Consider the following 22,751-nt stretch of genomic DNA (forward strand, 5'->3'; position numbering starts at 1 on the left):
ATTCAGAACACAGACTGCATATTGGTTAAGGTTTAGTGTTGTTCAAATGGGGACATCAGCTTCTTCATGAGAACTATAGTTTTCTTCAACAAAGTTATGAGCGCCTGCACATATCAGGGCTTCTAAAAATTAGTTTGAACTCATATTGTTCCTCTCCACGGAAATCTTTAGTAAAAGGCGAAAGATTTGTACGATCTGAAGGGAAACATGAGTGTACTGCCCATTGGTGCTAACACAGAGAAAGTCATCTCCTGACCTGCACCCTACAGTAACGGTGGCAGGGGATGCCACACAGTCTATGGTCCATACATCTGTTAGTAGCCTATATTACAGCACTTGAACCAGGTCAAACATGATTCAGAACACAGACTGCATATTGGTTAAGGTTTAGTGTTGTTCAAATGGGGACATCAGCTTCTTCATGAGAACTATAGTTTTCTTCAACAAAGTTATGAGCGCCTGCACATATCAGGGCTTCTAAAAATTAGTTTGAACTCATATTGTTCCTCTCCACGGAAATCTTTAGTAAAAGGCGAAAGATTTGTACGATCTGAAGGGAAACATGAGTGTACTGCCCATTGGTGCTAACACAGAGAAAGTCATCTCCTGACCTGCACCCTACAGTAACGGTGGCAGGGGATGCCACACAGTCTATGGTCCATACATCTGTTAGTAGCCTATATTACAGCACTTGAACCAGGTCAAACATGATTCAGAACACAGACTGCATATTGGTTAAGGTTTAGTGTTGTTCAAATGCAAAATCAGCTCATTTCAATTATTAAACATGATTAAACCAATAATTCAAGGATATACCATTACCAATTGGGACATCAGCTGGTTAACTCCGTCATGAGAACTATAGTTTTCTTCAACAAAGTTATGAGCACCTGCACAAAGCAGGGCATCTAAAAATTAGTTTGAACTCATATTGTTCCTCTCCACGGAAATCTTTAGTAAAAGGCGAAAGATTTGTACGATCTGAAGGGAAACATGAGTGTACTGCCCATTGGTGCTAACACAGAGAAAGTCATCTCCTGACCTGCACCCTACAGTAACGGTGGCAGGGGATGCCACACAGTCTATGGTCCATACATCTGTTAGTAGCCTATATTACAGCACTTGAACCAGGTCAAACATGATTCAGAACACAGACTGCATATTGGTTAAGGTTTAGTGTTGTTCAAATGCAAAATCAGCTCATTTCAATTAATAAACATGATTAAACCAATAATTCAAGGATATACCATTACCAATTGGGACATCAGCTGGTTAACTTCGTCATGAGAACTGTAGTTTTCTTCAACAAATTTATGAGCACCTGCACAAAGCAGGGCATCTAAAAATTAGTTTGAACTCATATTGTTCCTCTCCACGGAAATCTTTAGTAAAAGGCGAAAGATTTGTACGATCTGAAGGGAAACATGAGTGTACTGCCCATTGGTGCTAACATAGAGAAAGTCATCTCCTGACCTGCACCCTACAGTAACGGTGGCAGGGGATGCCACACAGTCTATGGTCCATACATCTGTTAGTAGCCTATATTACAGCACTTGAACCAGGTCAAACATGATTCAGAACACAGACTGCATATTGGTTAAGGTTTAGTGTTGTTCAAATGCAAAATCAGCTCATTTCAATTATTAAACACGCTTGTACCAATAATTCAAGGACACACCATTACCAATGGGGACATCCGCTGGTTAACTTCTTCATGAGAACTATAGTTTTCTTCAACAAAGTTATGAGCACCTGCACAAAGCAGGGCATCTAAAAATTAGTTTGAACTCATATTGTTCCTCTCCACGGAAATCTTTAGTAAAAGGCGAAAGATTTGTACGATCTGAAGGGAAACATGAGTGTACTGCCCATTGGTGCTAACACAGAAAAAGTCATCTCCTGACCTGCACCCTACAGTAACGGTGGCAGGGGATGCCACACAGTCTATGGTCCATACATCTGTTAGTAGCCTATATTACAGCACTTGAACCAGGTCAAACATGATTCAGAACACAGACTGCATATTGGTTAAGGTTTAGTGTTGTTCAAATGCAAAATCAGCTCATTTCAATTATTAAACATGATTAAACCAATAATTCAAGGATATACCATTACCAATTGGGACATCAGCTGGTTAACTCCGTCATGAGAACTATAGTTTTCTTCAACAAATTTATGAGCACCTGCACAAAGCAGGGCATCTAAAAATTAGTTTGAACTCATATTGTTCCTCTCCACGGAAATCTTTAGTAAAAGGCGAAAGATTTGTACGATCTGAAGGGAAACATGAGTGTACTGCCCATTGGTGCTAACACAGAGAAAGTCATCTCCTGACCTGCACCCTACAGTAACGGTGGCAGGGGATGCCACACAGTCTATGGTCCATACATCTGTTAGTAGCCTATATTACAGCACTTGAACCAGGTCAAACATGATTCAGAACACAGACTGCATATTGGTTAAGGTTTAGTGTTGTTCAAATGCAAAATCAGCTCATTTCAATTATTAAACACGATTAAACCAATTATTCAAGGATATACCATTACCAATTGGGACATCAGCTGGTTAACTTCGTCATGAGAACTGTAGTTTTCTTCAACAAATGTAGGAGCGCCTGCACAAAGCAGGGCATCTAAAAATTAGTTTGAACTCATATTGTTCCTCTCCACGGAAATCTTTAGTAAAAGGCGAAAGATTTGTACGATCTGAAGGGAAACATGAGTGTACTGCCCATTGGTGCTAACACAGAAAAAGTCATCTCCTGACCTGCACCCTACAGTAACGGTGGCAGGGGATGCCACACAGTCTGGTCCATACATCTGTTAGTAGCCTATATTACAGCACTTGAACCAGGTCAAACATGATTCAGAACACTTAGACTGCATATTGGTTAAGGTTTAGTGTTGTTCAAATGCAAAATCAGCTCATTTCAATTATTAAACACGCTTGTACCAATAATTCAAGGACACACCATTACCAATGGGGACAACCGCTGGTTAACTTATTCATGAGAACTATAGTTTTCTTTAACAAATGTAGGAGCGCCTGCACAAAGCAGGGCATCTAAAAATTAGTTTGAACTCATATTGTTCCTCTCCACGGAAATCTTTAGTAAAAGGCGAAAGATTTGTACGATCTGAAGGGAAACATGAGTGTACTGCCCATTGGTGCTAACACAGAGAAAGTCATCTCCTGACCTGCACCCTACAGTAACGGTGGCAGGGCATGCCACACAGTCTATGGTCCATACATCTGTTAGTAGCCTATATTACAGCACTTGAACCAGGTCAAACATGATTCAGAACACTTAAACTGCATATTGGTTAAGGTTTAGTGTTGTTCAAATGCAAAATCAGCTCATTTCAATTATTAAACACGATTAAACCAATAATTCAAGGACACACCATTACCAATGGGGACATCCGCTGGTTAACTTCTTCATGAGAACTATAGTTTTCTTTAACAAATGTAGGAGCGCCTGCACAAAGCAGGGCATCTAAAAATTAGTTTGAACTCATATTGTTCCTCTCCACGGAAGTCTTTAGTAAAAGGCGAAAGATTTGTACGATCTGAAGGGAAACATGAGTGTACTGCCCATTGGTGCTAACACAGAGAAAGTCATCTCCTGACCTGCACCCTACAGTAACGGTGGCAGGGGATGCCACACAGTCTATGGTCCATACATCTGTTAGTAGCCTATATTACAGCACTTGAACCAGGTCAAACATGATTCAGAACACTTAAACTGCATATTGGTTAAGGTTTAGTGTTGTTCAAATGCAAAATCAGCTCATTTCAATTATTAAACACGCTTGTACCAATAATTCAAGGACACACCATTACCAATGGGGACAACCGCTGGTTAACTTCTTCATGAGAACTATAGTTTTCTTTAACAAATGTAGGAGCGCCTGCACAAAGCAGGGCATCTAAAAATTAGTTTGAACTCATATTGTTCCTCTCCACGGAAGTCTTTAGTAAAAGGCGAAAGATTTGTACGATCTGAAGGGAAACATGAGTGTACTGCCCATTGGTGCTAACACAGAGAAAGTCATCTCCTGACCTGCACCCTACAGTAACGGTGGCAGGGGATGCCACACAGTCTATGGTCCATACATCTGTTAGTAGCCTATATTACAGCACTTGAACCAGGTCAAACATGATTCAGAACACAGACTGCATTTTGGTTAAGGTTTAGTGTTGTTCAAATGGGGACATCAGCTTCTTCATGAGAACTATAGTTTTCTTCAACAAAGTTATGAGCGCCTGCACATAGCAGGGCTTCTAAAAATTAGTTTGAACTCATATTGTTCCTCTCCACGGAAATCTTTAGTAAAAGGCGAAAGATTTGTACGATCTGAAGGGAAACATGAGTGTACTGCCCATTGGTGCTAACACAGAGAAAGTCATCTCCTGACCTGCACCCTACAGTAACGGTGGCAGGGGATGCCACACAGTCTATGGTCCATACATCTGTTAGTAGCCTATATTACAGCACTTGAACCAGGTCAAACATGATTCAGAACACAGACTGCATATTGGTTAAGGTTTAGTGTTGTTCAAATGCAAAATCAGCTCATTTCAATTATTAAACATGATTAAACCAATAATTCAAGGATATACCATTACCAATTGGGACATCAGCTGGTTAACTTCGTCATGAGAACTGTAGTTTTCTTCAACAAATTTATGAGCACCTGCACAAAGCAGGGCATCTAAAAATTAGTTTGAACTCATATTGTTCCTCTCCACGGAAATCTTTAGTAAAAGGCGAAAGATTTGTACGATCTGAAGGGAAACATGAGTGTACTGCCCATTGGTGCTAACACAGAGAAAGTCATCTCCTGACCTGCACCCTACAGTAACGGTGGCAGGGGATGCCACACAGTCTATGGTCCATACATCTGTTAGTAGCCTATATTACAGCACTTGAACCAGGTCAAACATGATTCAGAACACAGACTGCATATTGGTTAAGGTTTAGTGTTGTTCAAATGCAAAATCAGCTCATTTCAATTATTAAACACGATTAAACCAATAATTCAAGGACACACCATTACCAATGGGGACATCCGCTGGTTAACTTCTTCATAAGAACTATAGTTTTCTTTCACAAATGTAGGAGCGCCTGCACAAAGCAGGGCATCTAAAAATTAGTTTGAACTCATGTTGTTCCTCTCCACGGAAATCTTTAGTAAAAGGCGAAAGATTTGTGCGATCTGAAGGGAAACATGAGTGTACTGCCCATTGGTGCTAACACAGAGAAAGTCATCTCCTGACCTGCACCCTACAGTAACGGTGGCAGGGGATGCCACACAGTCTATGGTCCATACATCTGTTAGTAGCCTATATTACAGCACTTGAACCAGGTCAAACATGATTCAGAACACAGACTGCATATTGGTTAAGGTTTAGTGTTGTTCAAATGGGGACATCAGCTTCTTCATGAGAACTATAGTTTTCTTCAACAAAGTTATGAGCGCCTGCACATAGCAGGGCTTCTAAAAATTAGTTTGAACTCATATTGTTCCTCTCCACGGAAATCTTTAGTAAAAGGCGAAAGATTTGTACGATCTGAAGGGAAACATGAGTGTACTGCCCATTGGTGCTAACACAGAGAAAGTCATCTCCTGACCTGCACCCTACAGTAACGGTGGCAGGGGATGCCACACAGTCTATGGTCCATACATCTGTTAGTAGCCTATATTACAGCACTTGAACCAGGTCAAACATGATTCAGAACACAGACTGCATATTGGTTAAGGTTTAGTGTTGTTCAAATGCAAAATCAGCTCATTTCAATTATTAAACACGATTAAACCAATTATTCAAGGATATACCATTACCAATTGGGACATCAGCTGGTTAACTTCGTCATGAGAACTGTAGTTTTCTTCAACAAATGTAGGAGCGCCTGCACAAAGCAGGGCATCTAAAAATTAGTTTGAACTCATATTGTTCCTCTCCACGGAAATCTTTAGTAAAAGGCGAAAGATTTGTACGATCTGAAGGGAAACATGAGTGTACTGCCCATTGGTGCTAACACAGAAAAAGTCATCTCCTGACCTGCACCCTACAGTAACGGTGGCAGGGGATGCCACACAGTCTGGTCCATACATCTGTTAGTAGCCTATATTACAGCACTTGAACCAGGTCAAACATGATTCAGAACACTTAGACTGCATATTGGTTAAGGTTTAGTGTTGTTCAAATGCAAAATCAGCTCATTTCAATTATTAAACACGCTTGTACCAATAATTCAAGGACACACCATTACCAATGGGGACAACCGCTGGTTAACTTCTTCATGAGAACTATAGTTTTCTTTAACAAATGTAGGAGCGCCTGCACAAAGCAGGGCATCTAAAAATTAGTTTGAACTCATATTGTTCCTCTCCACGGAAATCTTTAGTAAAAGGCGAAAGATTTGTACGATCTGAAGGGAAACATGAGTGTACTGCCCATTGGTGCTAACACAGAGAAAGTCATCTCCTGACCTGCACCCTACAGTAACGGTGGCAGGGCATGCCACACAGTCTATGGTCCATACATCTGTTAGTAGCCTATATTACAGCACTTGAACCAGGTCAAACATGATTCAGAACACAGACTGCATATTGGTTAAGGTTTAGTGTTGTTCAAATGCAAAATCAGCTCATTTCAATTATTAAACACGATTAAACCAATAATTCAAGGATATACCATTACCAATTGGGACATCAGCTGGTTAACTCCGTCATGAGAACTATAGTTTTCTTCAACAAAGTTATGAGCACCTGCACAAAGCAGGGCATCTAAAAATTAGTTTGAACTCATATTGTTCCTCTCCACGGAAATCTTTAGTAAAAGGCGAAAGATTTGTACGATCTGAAGGGAAACATGAGTGTACTGCCCATTGGTGCTAACACAGAGAAAGTCATCTCCTGACCTGCACCCTACAGTAACGGTGGCAGGGCATGCCACACAGTCTATGGTCCATACATCTGTTAGTAGCCTATATTACAGCACTTGAACCAGGTTAAACATGATTCAGAACACTTAGACTGCATATTGGTTAAGGTTTAGTGTTGTTCAAATGCAAAATCAGCTCATTTCAATTATTAAACACGATTAAACCAATAATTCAAGGACACACCATTACCAATGGGGACATCCGCTGGTTAACTTCTTCATGAGAACTATAGTTTTCTTTAACAAATGTAGGAGCGCCTGCACAAAGCAGGGCATCTAAAAATTAGTTTGAACTCATATTGTTCCTCTCCACGGAAATCTTTAGTAAAAGGCGAAAGATTTGTACGATCTGAAGGGAAACATGAGTGTACTGCCCATTGGTGCTAACACAGAAAAAGTCATCTCCTGACCTGCACCCTACAGTAACGGTGGCAGGGGATGCCACACAGTCTGGTCCATACATCTGTTAGTAGCCTATATTACAGCACTTGAACCAGGTCAAACATGATTCAGAACACTTAGACTGCATATTGGTTAAGGTTTAGTGTTGTTCAAATGCAAAATCAGCTCATTTCAATTATTAAACACGCTTGTACCAATAATTCAAGGACACACCATTACCAATGGGGACAACCGCTGGTTAACTTATTCATGAGAACTATAGTTTTCTTTAACAAATGTAGGAGCGCCTGCACAAAGCAGGGCATCTAAAAATTAGTTTGAACTCATATTGTTCCTCTCCACGGAAATCTTTAGTAAAAGGCGAAAGATTTGTACGATCTGAAGGGAAACATGAGTGTACTGCCCATTGGTGCTAACACAGAGAAAGTCATCTCCTGACCTGCACCCTACAGTAACGGTGGCAGGGCATGCCACACAGTCTATGGTCCATACATCTGTTAGTAGCCTATATTACAGCACTTGAACCAGGTCAAACATGATTCAGAACACTTAAACTGCATATTGGTTAAGGTTTAGTGTTGTTCAAATGCAAAATCAGCTCATTTCAATTATTAAACACGATTAAACCAATAATTCAAGGACACACCATTACCAATGGGGACATCCGCTGGTTAACTTCTTCATGAGAACTATAGTTTTCTTTAACAAATGTAGGAGCGCCTGCACAAAGCAGGGCATCTAAAAATTAGTTTGAACTCATATTGTTCCTCTCCACGGAAATCTTTAGTAAAAGGCGAAAGATTTGTACGATCTGAAGGGAAACATGAGTGTACTGCCCATTGGTGCTAACACAGAAAAAGTCATCTCCTGACCTGCACCCTACAGTAACGGTGGCAGGGCATGCCACACAGTCTATGGTCCATACATCTGTTAGTAGCCTATATTACAGCACTTGAACCAGGTCAAACATGATTCAGAACACAGACTGCATATTGGTTAAGGTTTAGTGTTGTTCAAATGCAAAATCAGCTCATTTCAATTATTAAACATGATTAAACCAATAATTCAAGGATATACCATTACCAATTGGGACATCAGCTGGTTAACTTCGTCATGAGAACTATAGTTTTCTTCAACAAATTTATGAGCACCTGCACAAAGCAGGGCATCTAAAAATTAGCTTGAACTCATATTGTTCCTCTCCACGGAAATCTTTAGTAAAAGGCGAAAGATTTGTACGATCTGAAGGGAAACATGAGTGTACTGCCCATTGGTGCTAACACAGAGAAATTCAATTCAATTCAATTCAACTTTATTTATAGAGCGCATTTCATGCACAAGGCAGACTCAATGTGCTTCACAATACACATAATTACAGTTTAAAACAACAACAACAACAAAAAACACAGAAAAATCAAACAAATCGATTACAAATTAATTGAAGAGTGCAGGTAGACAAGCCATGCCATATTCACCACATATACACTTACTTACTCACACATGTGCACCCACTCCCACAACCACACATGCACACAATTCAACCAAATGCTGTAGAGAAAAGATAGGTTTTTAATCTGTTTTTAAAAATGGCTACTGATGTGGCAAGTTTAACTGTGTCAGGCAGGGTGTTCCATTTTCTTGGGGCATAAACACTAAAAGCTGCTTCTCCTTCTTTGGATCTGGTGTGAGGGATGAGTAAGTTGCCACTGCCTGTTGACCGAAGTGTTCTTGCTGGGGTGTAGGTGATGAGCATATCTGTGATGTACTGAGGTGCAAGGCCGTGTTGTGCTTTATAAACCAGGAGCAGTATTTTGAAATCAATTCTTGTTCTAACGGGTAACCAATGCAAGGACTTAAGAACGGGTGTGATGTGTTGATATTTCTTGGTGCCAGTGAGAATACGTGCAGCTGCATTTTGAATTAGTTGTAACCTTTGAATGCTTGATTTGGAGATTCCAGTGAATAAACCATTACAGTAATCTAGTCTACTTGTTATAAATGCGTGGATTAATTTTTCTGAGTCAGATTTTGACAGAAAGCCTCTCAATTTAGAGATATTTTTGAGATGGTAGAAAGATGATCTGGTGATGTGGTTGATATGACTTCTGAAATTTAAATTGCTGTCGATAATTACACCCAGATTTCTTGCTTCAGTTTTGCTGTCAAGGGAGAGAGAGTTGAGGTGTGCTGCAATTTTCAGTCTATGAGCCTGTGCACCAAAGATGAGTATTTCTGTTTTGTCTTTGTTTAGTTGTAAAAAATTGTGTGACATCCATTGATTAATGTCTTTGATACACTGAGTGAGGGATGTTATGGGTGATAGGTCATCGGGGTGTAGTGAAATGTAAAGTTGTGAATCATCTGCATAATTATGATAACTTATTTTATGTTTGCGTATGACATGTGAGAGTGGAAGCATGTAGAGATTAAACAGTAGTGGTCCTAGAATTGACCCTTGTGGTACCCCGCATGTAATGTTCATTTTGTTTGAATGAAATTCACCGATGGAAACGTAAAACTGTCTGTCCTGAAGGTAGGTTCTGAACCAGTTTAGAACTGGGCCTGATAAACCAACCCACCTTTCAAGTCTTTCCAGTAAGATATTGTGGTCAATGGTGTCGAATGCAGAGCTAAGGTCAAGTAGAACAAGAATGGAAATTTTTTTGGAGTCTGTGTTTATATGTAGATCATTTAGGATTTTAATAAGTGCTGTTTCTGTGCTATGGTGGGGACGGAATCCAGACTGATACGTATCTAAGAGGCTATTTGATGCTAGATAATTCTTGAGCTGAATGTAAACTGTTTTTTCAAGTATTTTACTGAGGAATGGTAGGTTGGAGATGGGCCTGTAATTTGCAATGACACTTTGATCCAGATTGTTTTTCTTCAGAAGTGGTTTGATGACAGCTGTTTTTAGTGATGTGGGAAATATACCTGACTGAAGAGACGTGTTAATGATATGTAAAACCTCTGGTGCTAAGCAGTTAAAAACATTTTTGAAAAATGCAGTTGGGAGGGGATCCAGGCAGCAGGTGGAGGACCTGAGCTGACCAACAATATCACCAAGTTCTTTCAGATTTAAACAGTTAAAATGAGGCATGACACAGGTGGAGTTTCTGGAGAAAGGGAGGGCAAGTTCAGTTGTAGGTTTTAGGGCAGTAATGTTTTGTCTAATAGTAATGATTTTGTTATTAAAGAAAGAAGCAAATTGATTACATTTTACTGAGGACAATATTTCTGAAGGAATGATGGAAGGTGGGTTAACAAGTCTGTCAACAGTGGAGAAAAGCACTTTACTATTATTAATATTTTCATTGATGATTTTAGAAAAGAATGCTTGTCTGGCTTGTTTAATTGCTTTGTTGTATTCATTCAGTTTATCCTTATAGATGTCATTGTGAACGTGAAGTCTTGTTTTTCTCCACTGTCGCTCTGCCTGACGACACTTTCTCTTTAACTGTCTGATGTCCACTCCATTTCTCCAGGGAGCTTTTTGTTTTTTTACATATTTAGATTTAAGCGGTGCAATTTTGTTGAATACATTCTGTATTTTTGAGTTGAAGTTGTCCACAAGATCCCCAGTTGAAGATGTCATGGACAACGACAACTCATTTATAGTTTTGTGAAAGCTTTCAATTGTATTGTCATTAATTATGCGTCTTTTGAGTAATTGAGAATTTTGACGTTGTACAGGGCAAGCAGAAACATCAAAGTAAATGCAACAGTGATCGGAAAAAGCTATATCTACTACAAGAGGTGTTGTAATGTTGAGTCCTTTTGAGATGACAAGATCCAGAGTATGTCCTTTATTGTGGGTAGGTCCACGGACATGTTGGGAGAGGTCGAATGCCTCCAGCAGACTAACAAAGTTTATGGCATCTGGGTCAGTTTCATTGTCAATGTGAATATTAAAGTCACCAGTTATAATAAGACAGTCATAATCAATTGAAACCTTAGATAATAGCTGGGAGAATTCTTCCAGAAATCCACATTTGGATTTTGGTGGACGGTAAACAGTTATTATTAAGATTGTAGTTTTGCAATGCACTGACAAGGCAAGGTATTCAAATGATATGTAATCACCAAGGTGGACTTCCTTACAGACATAAATGTCTGAGAAGATGGCAGCAATTCCACCACCTCTCCTATCAGTTCTAGTGGTATGGAGGAAATTGAAGTTCGGAGGTGCAGTTTCAATGAGTGTAGTGGCTCCGTTTTTATCCAACCAGGTTTCAGTTAGTAGAGTGAAATCTAGACTGTGGGTACTAATGAGTTCATTTATTAAAAATGATTTATTTGTAAGTGACCTGACATTTAAAAGAGCCATTTTTATTATTTGAGGTGCGTTGCTGTGTGAGGGGCTGACAACTGGAGGGATATGGATTAGATTACTGTGATTCGCTGAGCTGGTGTGATCAGAAGTGCATTTCTTAGGCCTAAGGTTTATAATAACAGGGATAGATGAGACTGTCACTGGACCGCTATAGTGTTTTGAGTGTGGAATCACTGACCGTCAACCAGAGTAAGCCATGCAGGAGTGCAGGGTGAGATCAATGTTCAAGGATAGGAGGCGAGATCCGATGAGATTTGGGTGCAGACGGTCATTTTTGAAGAGGTCAGTTCTGTTGAGAAAGGAGGTGAAGTTGTCCACATATGGGATGTCTAGGCTGCGACAGTATCCTTTAAGCCAGATATGGAGTTGTCTGAGTCGGCTAAATTTTACATCACCAAAACAGGGGGGAGCAAAGGGGCCAGAAACTACACACTGTTTGTTGGAGTCTTGGATGGTGCTTATGAGGGAGATGTAGTCGTCCTTAAGCTTCTCTGATTGCTGTATTTTGAGGTCGCACGTACCAACGTGAGCAACCACAGTGGAGAATGACGGACGTTGAGAGAGTAGCTGCGGGATGACGTCATTGATGTCCTGGACGAGCGCACCTGGGTGGCAGGAAGTGCTGCATCTGCTAATCTCCACATGTCGGACCATGGAAGTTCCAACAACAAGAACAGAGGAGCGGTCGTCGGGAATATCCTCAGCAGCCTGTTGCTTCCCAGACCCACGGGAAAAAAGAAGCGGCGGTCTGGAGTGGCGCGCACACGCTGACTGAGGCCCCCTCTCGGAGCGGGAGCCGAGCGATTTCCTCAAGCTGGAGCGGGCGTTTGTGGAAGTGGAGGCGCTGTGTTCCACGGGGTGCCGAGCTACCCGCGCCGGACCAGAGAGGGACGAGCCCAGACGTCGCGTGGCAGAGGGCTGCTGAAACTCCACCTGGGACACGGGTCTCGTTGCCTCAGGTTTTCGAGACATACGCTGCGGCGCGGGTGTAAACACCGGCATGGAGCTGCGTAACAGGTGTGGAGCCGGAGGAGAGAGTCGGGGCTCCTCTGCAGGGGGAGTAGAGTCATCTTGAAGAGGGGAAAATCTGTTTTCCAAGTGGATGTAATGTTTATGTGCGGGAGAGGAGCGGCGCCCTCGCCTGTGATGACTGGTGATAAGCGACCAGGATTCAGGTGCAGATGGGGTGGAGAAGCCCTGAGCTTTGGGCTTGGCACCTTGGCACATCCAGCGATCGTGGAGGTTGATGCCCGGAGGAGAAGTGGCAGCTGCAGGGGCAGTGGCTTCAGGTCCCGGTGGATCGAAGGTGACCGTGTCCATTAACAGCTCAGCCTCGCGGATCTGATACAGGTTGGAAATGCGTCCTTCAAGCTCGGTGACTTTCTCGGCGAGGTGGGTGCAGCTGTCACAGGATGGTGAGGTGAGTGGAGCCATGATAGCACCCTGTTTGTACCCAGCTTGTCCCAGAGAGCTTGTTTCGGAGGGAAGCGCAGGTCATCTCCTGACCTGCACCCTACAGTAACGGTGGCAGGGGATGCCACACAGTCTATGGTCCATACATCTGTTAGTAGCCTATATTACAGCACTTGAACCAGGTCAAACATGATTCAGAACACAGACTGCATATTGGTTAAGGTTTAGTGTTGTTCAAATGGGGACATCAGCTTCTTCATGAGAACTATAGTTTTCTTCAACAAAGTTATGAGCGCCTGCACATAGCAGGGCTTCTAAAAATTAGTTTGAACTCATATTGTTCCTCTCCACGGAAATCTTTAGTAAAAGGCGAAAGATTTGTACGATCTGAAGGGAAACATGAGTGTACTGCCCATTGGTGCTAACACAGAAAAAGTCATCTCCTGACCTGCACCCTACAGTAACGGTGGCAGGGCATGCCACACAGTCTATGGTCCATACATCTGTTAGTAGCCTATATTACAGCACTTGAACCAGGTCAAACATGATTCAGAACACAGACTGCATATTGGTTAAGGTTTAGTGTTGTTCAAATGCAAAATCAGCTCATTTCAATTATTAAACATGATTAAACCAATAATTCAAGGATATACCATTACCAATTGGGACATCAGCTGGTTAACTTCGTCATGAGAACTATAGTTTTCTTTAACAAATGTAGGAGCGCCTGCACAAAGCAGGGCATCTAAAAATTAGTTTGAACTCATATTGTTCCTCTCCACGGAAATCTTTAGTAAAAGGCGAAAGATTTGTACGATCTGAAGGGAAACATGAGTGTACTGCCCATTGGTGCTAACACAGAGAAAGTCATCTCCTGACCTGCACCCTACAGTAACGGTGGCAGGGGATGCCACACAGTCTATGGTCCATACATCTGTTAGTAGCCTATATTACAGCACTTGAACCAGGTCAAACATGATTCAGAACACAGACTGCATATTGGTTAAGGTTTAGTGTTGTTCAAATGCAAAATCAGCTCATTTCAATCATTAAACACGCTTGTACCAATAATTCAAGGACACACCATTACCAATGGGGACATCCGCTGGTTAACTTCTTCATGAGAACTATAGTTTTCTTCAACAAAGTTATGAGCACCTGCACAAAGCAGGGCATCTAAAAATTAGTTTGAACTCATATTGTTCCTCTCCACGGAAATCTTTAGTAAAAGGCGAAAGATTTGTACGATCTGAAGGGAAACATGAGTGTACTGCCCATTGGTGCTAACACAGAAAAAGTCATCTCCTGACCTGCACCCTACAGTAACGGTGGCAGGGGATGCCACACAGTCTGGTCCATACATCTGTTAGTAGCCTATATTACAGCACTTGAACCAGGTCAAACATGATTCAGAACACTTAGACTGCATATTGGTTAAGGTTTAGTGTTGTTCAAATGCAAAATCAGCTCATTTCAATTATTAAACACGCTTGTACCAATAATTCAAGGACACACCATTACCAATGGGGACAACCGCTGGTTAACTTCTTCATGAGAACTATAGTTTTCTTTAACAAATGTAGGAGCGCCTGCACAAAGCAGGGCATCTAACAGTTAGTTTGAACTCATATTGTTCCTCTCCACGGAAATCTTTAGTAAAAGGCGAAAGATTTGTACGATCTGAAGGGAAACATGAGTGTACTGCCCATTGGTGCTAACACAGAGAAAGTCATCTCCTGACCTGCACCCTACAGTAACGGTGGCAGGGGATGCCACACAGTCTATGGTCCATACATCTGTTAGTAGCCTATATTACAGCACTTGAACCAGGTCAAACATGATTCAGAACACAGACTGCATATTGGTTAAGGTTTAGTGTTGTTCAAATGCAAAATCAGCTCATTTCAATTATTAAACATGATTAAACCAATAATTCAAGGATATACCATTACCAATTGGGACATCAGCTGGTTAACTTCGTCATGAGAACTATAGTTTTCTTCAACAAATTTATGAGCACCTGCACAAAGCAGGGCATCTAAAAATTAGTTTGAACTCATATTGTTCCTCTCCACGGAAATCTTTAGTAAAAGGCGAAAGATTTGTACGATCTGAAGGGAAACATGAGTGTACTGCCCATTGGTGCTAACACAGAGAAAGTCATCTCCTGACCTGCACCCTACAGTAACGGTGGCAGGGGATGCCACACAGTCTATGGTCCATACATCTGTTAGTAGCCTATATTACAGCACTTGAACCAGGTCAAACATGATTCAGAACACAGACTGCATATTGGTTAAGGTTTAGTGTTGTTCAAATGCAAAATCAGCTCATTTCAATTATTAAACACGATTAAACCAATAATTCAAGGACACACCATTACCAATGGGGACATCCGCTGGTTAACTTCTTCATGAGAACTATAGTTTTCTTTAACAAATGTAGGAGCGCCTGCACAAAGCAGGGCATCTAAAAATTAGTTTGAACTCATTTTGTTCCTCTCCACGGAAATCTTTAGTAAAAGGCGAAAGATTTGTACGATCTGAAGGGAAACATGATTGTACTGCCCATTGGTGCTAACACAGAAAAAGTCATCTCCTGACCTGCACCCTACAGTAACGGTGGCAGGGGATGCCACACAGTCTGGTCCATACATCTGTTAGTAGCCTATATTACAGCACTTGAACCAGGTCAAACATGATTCAGAACACAGACTGCATATTGGTTAAGGTTTAGTGTTGTTCAAATGCAAAATCAGCTCATTTCAATTATTAAACACGCTTGTACCAATAATTCAAGGACACACCATTACCAATGGGGACAACCGCTGGTTAACTTCTTCATGAGAACTATAGTTTTCTTTAACAAATGTAGGAGCGCCTGCACAAAGCAGGGCATCTAAAAATTAGTTTGAACTCATGTTGTTCCTCTCCACGGAAATCTTTAGTAAAAGGCGAAAGATTTGTACGATCTGAAGGGAAACATGAGTGTACTGCCCATTGGTGCTAACACAGAGAAAGTCATCTCCTGACCTGCACCCTACAGTAACGGTGGCAGGGCATGCCACACAGTCTATGGTCCATACATCTGTTAGTAGCCTATATTACAGCACTTGAACCAGGTCAAACATGATTCAGAACACAGACTGCATATTGGTTAAGGTTTAGTGTTGTTCAAATGCAAAATCAGCTCATTTCAATTATTAAACACGATTAAACCAATAATTCAAGGATATACCATTACCAATTGGGACATCAGCTGGTTAACTCCGTCATGAGAACTATAGTTTTCTTCAACAAAGTTATGAGCACCTGCACAAAGCAGGGCATCTAAAAATTAGTTTGAACTCATATTGTTCCTCTCCACGGAAATCTTTAGTAAAAGGCGAAAGATTTGTACGATCTGAAGGGAAACATGAGTGTACTGCCCATTGGTGCTAACACAGAGAAAGTCATCTCCTGACCTGCACCCTACAGTAACGGTGGCAGGGCATGCCACACAGTCTATGGTCCATACATCTGTTAGTAGCCTATATTACAGCACTTGAACCAGGTCAAACATGATTCAGAACACTTAGACTGCATATTGGTTAAGGTTTAGTGTTGTTCAAATGCAAAATCAGCTCATTTCAATTATTAAACACGATTAAACCAATAACTCAAGGACACACCATTACCAATGGGGACATCCGCTGGTTAACTTCTTCATGAGAACTATAGTTTTCTTTAACAAATGTAGGAGCGCCTGCACAAAGCAGGGCATCTAAAAATTAGTTTGAACTCATATTGTTCCTCTCCACGGAAATCTTTAGTAAAAGGCGAAAGATTTGTACGATCTGAAGGGAAACATGAGTGTACTGCCCATTGGTGCTAACACAGAGAAAGTCATCTCCTGACCTGCACCCTACAGTAACGGTGGCAGGGGATGCCACACAGTCTATGGTCCATACATCTGTTAGTAGCCTATATTACAGCACTTGAACCAGGTCAAACATGATTCAGAACACAGACTGCATATTGGTTAAGGTTTAGTGTTGTTCAAATGCAAAATCAGCTCATTTCAATTATTAAACATGATTAAACCAATAATTCAAGGATATACCATTACCAATTGGGACATCAGCTGGTTAACTTCGTCATGAGAACTATAGTTTTCTTCAACAAATTTATGAGCACCTGCACAAAGCAGGGCATCTAAAAATTAGTTTGAACTCATATTGTTCCTCTCCACGGAAATCTTTAGTAAAAGGCGAAAGATTTGTACGATCTGAAGGGAAACATGAGTGTACTGCCCATTGGTGCTAACACAGAGAAAGTCATCTCCTGACCTGCACCCTACAGTAACGGTGGCAGGGGATGCCACACAGTCTATGGTCCATACATCTGTTAGTAGCCTATATTACAGCACTTGAACCAGGTCAAACATGATTCAGAACACAGACTGCATATTGGTTAAGGTTTAGTGTTGTTCAAATGGGGACATCAGCTTCTTCATGAGAACTATAGTTTTCTTCAACAAAGTTATGAGCACCTGCACAAAGCAGGGCATCTAAAAATTAGTTTGAACTCATATTGTTCCTCTCCACGGAAATCTTTAGTAAAAGGCGAAAGATTTGTACGATCTGAAGGGAAACATGAGTGTACTGCCCATTGGTGCTAACACAGAGAAAGTCATCTCCTGACCTGCACCCTACAGTAACGGTGGCAGGGCATGCCACACAGTCTATGGTCCATACATCTGTTAGTAGCCTATATTACAGCACTTGAACCAGGTCAAACATGATTCAGAACACTTAGACTGCATATTGGTTAAGGTTTAGTGTTGTTCAAATGCAAAATCAGCTCATTTCAATTATTAAACACGATTAAACCAATAACTCAAGGACACACCATTACCAATGGGGACATCCGCTGGTTAACTTCTTCATGAGAACTATAGTTTTCTTTAACAAATGTAGGAGCGCCTGCACAAAGCAGGGCATCTAAAAATTAGTTTGAACTCATATTGTTCCTCTCCACGGAAATCTTTAGTAAAAGGCGAAAGATTTGTACGATCTGAAGGGAAACATGAGTGTACTGCCCATTGGTGCTAACACAGAGAAAGTCATCTCCTGACCTGCACCCTACAGTAACGGTGGCAGGGGATGCCACACAGTCTATGGTCCATACATCTGTTAGTAGCCTATATTACAGCACTTGAACCAGGTCAAACATGATTCAGAACACAGACTGCATATTGGTTAAGGTTTAGTGTTGTTCAAATGCAAAATCAGCTCATTTCAATTATTAAACATGATTAAACCAATAATTCAAGGATATACCATTACCAATTGGGACATCAGCTGGTTAACTTCGTCATGAGAACTATAGTTTTCTTCAACAAATTTATGAGCACCTGCACAAAGCAGGGCATCTAAAAATTAGTTTGAACTCATATTGTTCCTCTCCACGGAAATCTTTAGTAAAAGCCGAAAGATTTGTACGATCTGAAGGGAAACATGAGTGTACTGCCCATTGGTGCTAACACAGAGAAAGTCATCTCCTGACCTGCACCCTACAGTAACGGTGGCAGGGGATGCCACACAGTCTATGGTCCATACATCTGTTAGTAGCCTATATTACAGCACTTGAACCAGGTCAAACATGATTCAGAACACAGACTGCATATTGGTTAAGGTTTAGTGTTGTTCAAATGGGGACATCAGCTTCTTCATGAGAACTATAGTTTTCTTCAACAAAGTTATGAGCACCTGCACAAAGCAGGGCATCTAAAAATTAGTTTGAACTCATATTGTTCCTCTCCACGGAAATCTTTAGTAAAAGGCGAAAGATTTGTACGATCTGAAGGGAAACATGAGTGTACTGCCCATTGGTGCTAACACAGAGAAAGTCATCTCCTGACCTGCACCCTACAGTAACGGTGGCAGGGCATGCCACACAGTCTATGGTCCATACATCTGTTAGTAGCCTATATTACAGCACTTGAACCAGGTCAAACATGATTCAGAACACTTAGACTGCATATTGGTTAAGGTTTAGTGTTGTTCAAATGCAAAATCAGCTCATTTCAATTATTAAACACGATTAAACCAATAATTCAAGGACACACCATTACCAATGGGGACATCCGCTGGTTAACTTCTTCATGAGAACTATAGTTTTCTTTAACAAATGTAGGAGCGCCTGCACAAAGCAGGGCATCTAAAAATTAGTTTGAACTCATATTGTTCCTCTCCACGGAAATCTTTAGTAAAAGGCGAAAGATTTGTACGATCTGAAGGGAAACATGAGTGTACTGCCCATTGGTGCTAACACAGAGAAAGTCATCTCCTGACCTGCACCCTACAGTAACGGTGGCAGGGGATGCCACACAGTCTATGGTCCATACATCTGTTAGTAGCCTATATTACAGCACTTGAACCAGGTCAAACATGATTCAGAACACAGACTGCATATTGGTTAAGGTTTAGTGTTGTTCAAATGCAAAATCAGCTCATTTCAATTATTAAACACGATTAAACCAATAATTCAAGGACACACCATTACCAATGGGGACATCCGCTGGTTAACTTCTTCATGAGAACTATAGTTTTCTTTAACAAATGTAGGAGCGCCTGCACAAAGCAGGGCATCTAAAAGTTAGTTTGAACTCATATTGTTCCTCTCCACGGAAATCTTTAGTAAAAGGCGAAAGATTTGTACGATCTGAAGGGAAACATGAGTGTACTGCCCATTGGTGCTAACACAGAGAAAGTCATCTCCTGACCTGCACCCTACAGTAACGGTGGCAGGGGATGCCACACAGTCTATGGTCCATACATCTGTTAGTAGCCTATATTACAGCACTTGAACCAGGTCAAACATGATTCAGAACACAGACTGCATATTGGTTAAGGTTTAGTGTTGTTCAAATGCAAAATCAGCTCATTTCAATTATTAAACATGATTAAACCAATAATTCAAGGATATACCATTACCAATTGGGACATCAGCTGGTTAACTTCGTCATGAGAACTATAGTTTTCTTCAACAAATTTATGAGCACCTGCACAAAGCAGGGCATCTAAAAATTAGTTTGAACTCATATTGTTCCTCTCCACGGAAATCTTTAGTAAAAGGCGAAAGATTTGTACGATCTGAAGGGAAACATGAGTGTACTGCCCATTGGTGCTAACACAGAGAAAGTCATCTCCTGACCTGCACCCTACAGTAACGGTGGCAGGGGATGCCACACAGTCTATGGTCCATACATCTCTTAGTAGCCTATATTACAGCACTTGAACCAGGTCAAACATGATTCAGAACACAGACTGCATATTGGTTAAGGTTTAGTGTTGTTCAAATGGGGACATCAGCTTCTTCATGAGAACTATAGTTTTCTTCAACAAAGTTATGAGCACCTGCACAAAGCAGGGCATCTAAAAATTAGTTTGAACTCATATTGTTCCTCTCCACGGAAATCTTTAGTAAAAGGCGAAAGATTTGTACGATCTGAAGGGAAACATGAGTGTACTGCCCATTGGTGCTAACACAGAGAAAGTCATCTCCTGACCTGCACCCTACAGTAACGGTGGCAGGGCATGCCACACAGTCTATGGTCCATACATCTGTTAGTAGCCTATATTACAGCACTTGAACCAGGTCAAACATGATTCAGAACACTTAGACTGCATATTGGTTAAGGTTTAGTGTTGTTCAAATGCAAAATCAGCTCATTTCAATTATTAAACACGATTAAACCAATAATTCAAGGACACACCATTACCAATGGGGACATCCGCTGGTTAACTTCTTCATGAGAACTATAGTTTTCTTTAACAAATGTAGGAGCGCCTGCACAAAGCAGGGCATCTAAAAATTAGTTTGAACTCATATTGTTCCTCTCCACGGAAATCTTTAGTAAAAGGCGAAAGATTTGTACGATCTGAAGGGAAACATGAGTGTACTGCCCATTGGTGCTAACACAGAGAAAGTCATCTCCTGACCTGCACCCTACAGTAACGGTGGCAGGGGATGCCACACAGTCTATGGTCCATACATCTGTTAGTAGCCTATATTACAGCACTTGAACCAGGTCAAACATGATTCAGAACACAGACTGCATATTGGTTAAGGTTTAGTGTTTTTCAAATGGGGACATCAGCTTCTTCATGAGAACTATAGTTTTCTTCAACAAAGTTACGAGCGCCTGCACATAGCAGGGCTTCTAAAAATTAGTTTGAACTCATATTGTTCCTCTCCACGGAAATCTTTAGTAAAAGGCGAAAGATTTGTACGATCTGAAGGGAAACATGAGTGTACTGCCCATTGGTGCTAACACAGAGAAAGTCATCTCCTGACCTGCACCCTACAGTAACGGTGGCAGGGGATGCCACACAGTCTATGGTCCATACATCTGTTAGTAGCCTATATTACAGCACTTGAACCAGGTCAAACATGATTCAGAACACAGACTGCATATTGGTTAAGGTTTAGTGTTGTTCAAATGCAAAATCCGCTCATTTCAATTATTAAACATGATTAAACCAATAATTCAAGGATATACCATTACCAATTGGGACATCAGCTGGTTAACTTCGTCATGAGAACTGTAGTTTTCTTCAACAAATTTATGAGCACCTGCACAAAGCAGGGCATCTAAAAATTAGTTTGAACTCATATTGTTCCTCTCCACGGAAATCTTTAGTAAAAGGCGAAAGATTTGTACGATCTGAAGGGAAACATGAGTGTACTGCCCATTGGTGCTAACACAGAGAAAGTCATCTCCTGACCTGCACCCTACAGTAACGGTGGCAGGGGATGCCACACAGTCTATGGTCCATACATCTGTTAGTAGCCTATATTACAGCACTTGAACCAGGTCAAACATGATTCAGAACACAGACTGCATATTGGTTAAGGTTTAGTGTTGTTCAAATGCGAAATCAGCTCATTTCAATTATTAAACACGATTAAACCAATAATTCAAGGACACACCATTACCAATGGGGACATCCGCTGGTTAACTTCTTCATGAGAACTATAGTTTTCTTTCACAAATGTAGGAGCGCCTGCACAAAGCAGGGCATCTAAAAATTAGTTTGAACTCATATTGTTCCTCTCCACGGAAATCTTTAGTAAAAGGCGAAAGATTTGTACGATCTGAAGGGAAACATGAGTGTACTGCCCATTGGTGCTAACACAGAAAAAGTCATCTCCTGACCTGCACCCTACAGTAACGGTGGCAGGGGATGCCACACAGTCTGGTCCATACATCTGTTAGTAGCCTATATTACAGCACTTGAACCAGGTCAAACATGATTCAGAACACAGACTGCATATTGGTTAAGGTTTAGTGTTGTTCAAATGCAAAATCAGCTCATTTCAATTATTAAACACGCTTGTACCAATAATTCAAGGACACACCATTACCAATGGGGACAACCGCTGGTTAACTTCTTCATGAGAACTATAGTTTTCTTTAACAAATGTAGGAGCGCCTGCACAAAGCAGGGCATCTAAAAATTAGTTTGAACTCATATTGTTCCTCTCCACGGAAATCTTTAGTAAAAGGCGAAAGATTTGTACGATCTGAAGGGAAACATGAGTGTACTGCCCATTGGTGCTAACACAGAGAAAGTCATCTCCTGACCTGCACCCTACAGTAACGGTGG

The 22,751-nt window shown here is 41.1% G+C and overlaps 44 non-coding genes across 44 annotated transcripts; all 44 read right to left on the reverse strand.

Annotated features, from left to right (window-relative positions):
* Positions 1-99: 99 nt before the first annotated feature.
* On the reverse strand, positions 100-215 carry LOC131967819 (U5 spliceosomal RNA). Its single transcript, XR_009393866.1, has one exon. It is a non-coding gene; the product is annotated as a U5 spliceosomal RNA (small nuclear RNA).
* A 239-nt stretch (positions 216-454) lies between these two features.
* On the reverse strand, positions 455-570 carry LOC131967820 (U5 spliceosomal RNA). The gene has a single exon (XR_009393867.1). It is a non-coding gene; the product is annotated as a U5 spliceosomal RNA (small nuclear RNA).
* A 315-nt stretch (positions 571-885) lies between these two features.
* Positions 886-1,001, reverse strand: LOC131967773 (U5 spliceosomal RNA). Its single transcript, XR_009393822.1, has one exon. It is a non-coding gene; the product is annotated as a U5 spliceosomal RNA (small nuclear RNA).
* A 315-nt stretch (positions 1,002-1,316) lies between these two features.
* Positions 1,317-1,432, reverse strand: LOC131967774 (U5 spliceosomal RNA). Its single transcript, XR_009393823.1, has one exon. It is a non-coding gene; the product is annotated as a U5 spliceosomal RNA (small nuclear RNA).
* Positions 1,433-1,747: 315 nt separating this feature from the next.
* Positions 1,748-1,863, reverse strand: LOC131967775 (U5 spliceosomal RNA). The gene has a single exon (XR_009393824.1). It is a non-coding gene; the product is annotated as a U5 spliceosomal RNA (small nuclear RNA).
* Positions 1,864-2,178: 315 nt separating this feature from the next.
* LOC131967776 (U5 spliceosomal RNA) lies at positions 2,179-2,294 on the reverse strand. Its single transcript, XR_009393825.1, has one exon. It is a non-coding gene; the product is annotated as a U5 spliceosomal RNA (small nuclear RNA).
* Positions 2,295-2,609: 315 nt separating this feature from the next.
* On the reverse strand, positions 2,610-2,725 carry LOC131967863 (U5 spliceosomal RNA). The gene has a single exon (XR_009393906.1). It is a non-coding gene; the product is annotated as a U5 spliceosomal RNA (small nuclear RNA).
* A 315-nt stretch (positions 2,726-3,040) lies between these two features.
* Positions 3,041-3,156, reverse strand: LOC131967864 (U5 spliceosomal RNA). The gene has a single exon (XR_009393907.1). It is a non-coding gene; the product is annotated as a U5 spliceosomal RNA (small nuclear RNA).
* Positions 3,157-3,473: 317 nt separating this feature from the next.
* LOC131967920 (U5 spliceosomal RNA) lies at positions 3,474-3,589 on the reverse strand. The gene has a single exon (XR_009393961.1). It is a non-coding gene; the product is annotated as a U5 spliceosomal RNA (small nuclear RNA).
* Positions 3,590-3,906: 317 nt separating this feature from the next.
* On the reverse strand, positions 3,907-4,022 carry LOC131967921 (U5 spliceosomal RNA). Its single transcript, XR_009393962.1, has one exon. It is a non-coding gene; the product is annotated as a U5 spliceosomal RNA (small nuclear RNA).
* A 239-nt stretch (positions 4,023-4,261) lies between these two features.
* LOC131967803 (U5 spliceosomal RNA) lies at positions 4,262-4,377 on the reverse strand. The gene has a single exon (XR_009393851.1). It is a non-coding gene; the product is annotated as a U5 spliceosomal RNA (small nuclear RNA).
* A 315-nt stretch (positions 4,378-4,692) lies between these two features.
* Positions 4,693-4,808, reverse strand: LOC131967777 (U5 spliceosomal RNA). Its single transcript, XR_009393826.1, has one exon. It is a non-coding gene; the product is annotated as a U5 spliceosomal RNA (small nuclear RNA).
* Positions 4,809-5,123: 315 nt separating this feature from the next.
* Positions 5,124-5,239, reverse strand: LOC131967900 (U5 spliceosomal RNA). The gene has a single exon (XR_009393943.1). It is a non-coding gene; the product is annotated as a U5 spliceosomal RNA (small nuclear RNA).
* Positions 5,240-5,478: 239 nt separating this feature from the next.
* On the reverse strand, positions 5,479-5,594 carry LOC131967804 (U5 spliceosomal RNA). The gene has a single exon (XR_009393852.1). It is a non-coding gene; the product is annotated as a U5 spliceosomal RNA (small nuclear RNA).
* Positions 5,595-5,909: 315 nt separating this feature from the next.
* On the reverse strand, positions 5,910-6,025 carry LOC131967865 (U5 spliceosomal RNA). Its single transcript, XR_009393908.1, has one exon. It is a non-coding gene; the product is annotated as a U5 spliceosomal RNA (small nuclear RNA).
* Positions 6,026-6,340: 315 nt separating this feature from the next.
* LOC131967866 (U5 spliceosomal RNA) lies at positions 6,341-6,456 on the reverse strand. Its single transcript, XR_009393909.1, has one exon. It is a non-coding gene; the product is annotated as a U5 spliceosomal RNA (small nuclear RNA).
* A 315-nt stretch (positions 6,457-6,771) lies between these two features.
* On the reverse strand, positions 6,772-6,887 carry LOC131967779 (U5 spliceosomal RNA). Its single transcript, XR_009393828.1, has one exon. It is a non-coding gene; the product is annotated as a U5 spliceosomal RNA (small nuclear RNA).
* Positions 6,888-7,204: 317 nt separating this feature from the next.
* LOC131967867 (U5 spliceosomal RNA) lies at positions 7,205-7,320 on the reverse strand. Its single transcript, XR_009393910.1, has one exon. It is a non-coding gene; the product is annotated as a U5 spliceosomal RNA (small nuclear RNA).
* Positions 7,321-7,635: 315 nt separating this feature from the next.
* LOC131967868 (U5 spliceosomal RNA) lies at positions 7,636-7,751 on the reverse strand. The gene has a single exon (XR_009393911.1). It is a non-coding gene; the product is annotated as a U5 spliceosomal RNA (small nuclear RNA).
* A 317-nt stretch (positions 7,752-8,068) lies between these two features.
* Positions 8,069-8,184, reverse strand: LOC131967869 (U5 spliceosomal RNA). The gene has a single exon (XR_009393912.1). It is a non-coding gene; the product is annotated as a U5 spliceosomal RNA (small nuclear RNA).
* Positions 8,185-8,499: 315 nt separating this feature from the next.
* LOC131967898 (U5 spliceosomal RNA) lies at positions 8,500-8,614 on the reverse strand. Its single transcript, XR_009393941.1, has one exon. It is a non-coding gene; the product is annotated as a U5 spliceosomal RNA (small nuclear RNA).
* A 4,776-nt stretch (positions 8,615-13,390) lies between these two features.
* On the reverse strand, positions 13,391-13,506 carry LOC131967805 (U5 spliceosomal RNA). The gene has a single exon (XR_009393853.1). It is a non-coding gene; the product is annotated as a U5 spliceosomal RNA (small nuclear RNA).
* A 315-nt stretch (positions 13,507-13,821) lies between these two features.
* On the reverse strand, positions 13,822-13,937 carry LOC131967871 (U5 spliceosomal RNA). Its single transcript, XR_009393914.1, has one exon. It is a non-coding gene; the product is annotated as a U5 spliceosomal RNA (small nuclear RNA).
* Positions 13,938-14,252: 315 nt separating this feature from the next.
* Positions 14,253-14,368, reverse strand: LOC131967780 (U5 spliceosomal RNA). The gene has a single exon (XR_009393829.1). It is a non-coding gene; the product is annotated as a U5 spliceosomal RNA (small nuclear RNA).
* Positions 14,369-14,683: 315 nt separating this feature from the next.
* Positions 14,684-14,799, reverse strand: LOC131967930 (U5 spliceosomal RNA). The gene has a single exon (XR_009393971.1). It is a non-coding gene; the product is annotated as a U5 spliceosomal RNA (small nuclear RNA).
* Positions 14,800-15,114: 315 nt separating this feature from the next.
* LOC131967781 (U5 spliceosomal RNA) lies at positions 15,115-15,230 on the reverse strand. The gene has a single exon (XR_009393830.1). It is a non-coding gene; the product is annotated as a U5 spliceosomal RNA (small nuclear RNA).
* A 315-nt stretch (positions 15,231-15,545) lies between these two features.
* On the reverse strand, positions 15,546-15,659 carry LOC131967910 (U5 spliceosomal RNA). The gene has a single exon (XR_009393952.1). It is a non-coding gene; the product is annotated as a U5 spliceosomal RNA (small nuclear RNA).
* Positions 15,660-15,974: 315 nt separating this feature from the next.
* On the reverse strand, positions 15,975-16,090 carry LOC131967892 (U5 spliceosomal RNA). The gene has a single exon (XR_009393935.1). It is a non-coding gene; the product is annotated as a U5 spliceosomal RNA (small nuclear RNA).
* A 315-nt stretch (positions 16,091-16,405) lies between these two features.
* LOC131967782 (U5 spliceosomal RNA) lies at positions 16,406-16,521 on the reverse strand. Its single transcript, XR_009393831.1, has one exon. It is a non-coding gene; the product is annotated as a U5 spliceosomal RNA (small nuclear RNA).
* A 317-nt stretch (positions 16,522-16,838) lies between these two features.
* Positions 16,839-16,954, reverse strand: LOC131967872 (U5 spliceosomal RNA). The gene has a single exon (XR_009393915.1). It is a non-coding gene; the product is annotated as a U5 spliceosomal RNA (small nuclear RNA).
* Positions 16,955-17,269: 315 nt separating this feature from the next.
* LOC131967783 (U5 spliceosomal RNA) lies at positions 17,270-17,385 on the reverse strand. Its single transcript, XR_009393832.1, has one exon. It is a non-coding gene; the product is annotated as a U5 spliceosomal RNA (small nuclear RNA).
* A 239-nt stretch (positions 17,386-17,624) lies between these two features.
* Positions 17,625-17,740, reverse strand: LOC131967784 (U5 spliceosomal RNA). Its single transcript, XR_009393833.1, has one exon. It is a non-coding gene; the product is annotated as a U5 spliceosomal RNA (small nuclear RNA).
* Positions 17,741-18,057: 317 nt separating this feature from the next.
* On the reverse strand, positions 18,058-18,173 carry LOC131967873 (U5 spliceosomal RNA). The gene has a single exon (XR_009393916.1). It is a non-coding gene; the product is annotated as a U5 spliceosomal RNA (small nuclear RNA).
* A 315-nt stretch (positions 18,174-18,488) lies between these two features.
* Positions 18,489-18,604, reverse strand: LOC131967924 (U5 spliceosomal RNA). The gene has a single exon (XR_009393965.1). It is a non-coding gene; the product is annotated as a U5 spliceosomal RNA (small nuclear RNA).
* Positions 18,605-18,843: 239 nt separating this feature from the next.
* LOC131967785 (U5 spliceosomal RNA) lies at positions 18,844-18,959 on the reverse strand. The gene has a single exon (XR_009393834.1). It is a non-coding gene; the product is annotated as a U5 spliceosomal RNA (small nuclear RNA).
* A 317-nt stretch (positions 18,960-19,276) lies between these two features.
* On the reverse strand, positions 19,277-19,392 carry LOC131967874 (U5 spliceosomal RNA). Its single transcript, XR_009393917.1, has one exon. It is a non-coding gene; the product is annotated as a U5 spliceosomal RNA (small nuclear RNA).
* A 315-nt stretch (positions 19,393-19,707) lies between these two features.
* LOC131967912 (U5 spliceosomal RNA) lies at positions 19,708-19,823 on the reverse strand. Its single transcript, XR_009393954.1, has one exon. It is a non-coding gene; the product is annotated as a U5 spliceosomal RNA (small nuclear RNA).
* A 315-nt stretch (positions 19,824-20,138) lies between these two features.
* LOC131967786 (U5 spliceosomal RNA) lies at positions 20,139-20,254 on the reverse strand. Its single transcript, XR_009393835.1, has one exon. It is a non-coding gene; the product is annotated as a U5 spliceosomal RNA (small nuclear RNA).
* Positions 20,255-20,493: 239 nt separating this feature from the next.
* Positions 20,494-20,609, reverse strand: LOC131967787 (U5 spliceosomal RNA). The gene has a single exon (XR_009393836.1). It is a non-coding gene; the product is annotated as a U5 spliceosomal RNA (small nuclear RNA).
* Positions 20,610-20,926: 317 nt separating this feature from the next.
* Positions 20,927-21,042, reverse strand: LOC131967875 (U5 spliceosomal RNA). The gene has a single exon (XR_009393918.1). It is a non-coding gene; the product is annotated as a U5 spliceosomal RNA (small nuclear RNA).
* A 239-nt stretch (positions 21,043-21,281) lies between these two features.
* Positions 21,282-21,397, reverse strand: LOC131967806 (U5 spliceosomal RNA). The gene has a single exon (XR_009393854.1). It is a non-coding gene; the product is annotated as a U5 spliceosomal RNA (small nuclear RNA).
* A 315-nt stretch (positions 21,398-21,712) lies between these two features.
* Positions 21,713-21,828, reverse strand: LOC131967788 (U5 spliceosomal RNA). The gene has a single exon (XR_009393837.1). It is a non-coding gene; the product is annotated as a U5 spliceosomal RNA (small nuclear RNA).
* A 315-nt stretch (positions 21,829-22,143) lies between these two features.
* Positions 22,144-22,259, reverse strand: LOC131967876 (U5 spliceosomal RNA). The gene has a single exon (XR_009393919.1). It is a non-coding gene; the product is annotated as a U5 spliceosomal RNA (small nuclear RNA).
* Positions 22,260-22,572: 313 nt separating this feature from the next.
* Positions 22,573-22,688, reverse strand: LOC131967877 (U5 spliceosomal RNA). Its single transcript, XR_009393920.1, has one exon. It is a non-coding gene; the product is annotated as a U5 spliceosomal RNA (small nuclear RNA).
* Positions 22,689-22,751: the final 63 nt, after the last annotated feature.

The sequence above is a fragment of the Centropristis striata genome, unplaced genomic scaffold (genome assembly GCF_030273125.1).
Source record: "Centropristis striata isolate RG_2023a ecotype Rhode Island unplaced genomic scaffold, C.striata_1.0 Scaffold_26, whole genome shotgun sequence".
NCBI lineage: Eukaryota > Metazoa > Chordata > Actinopteri > Perciformes > Serranidae > Centropristis > Centropristis striata.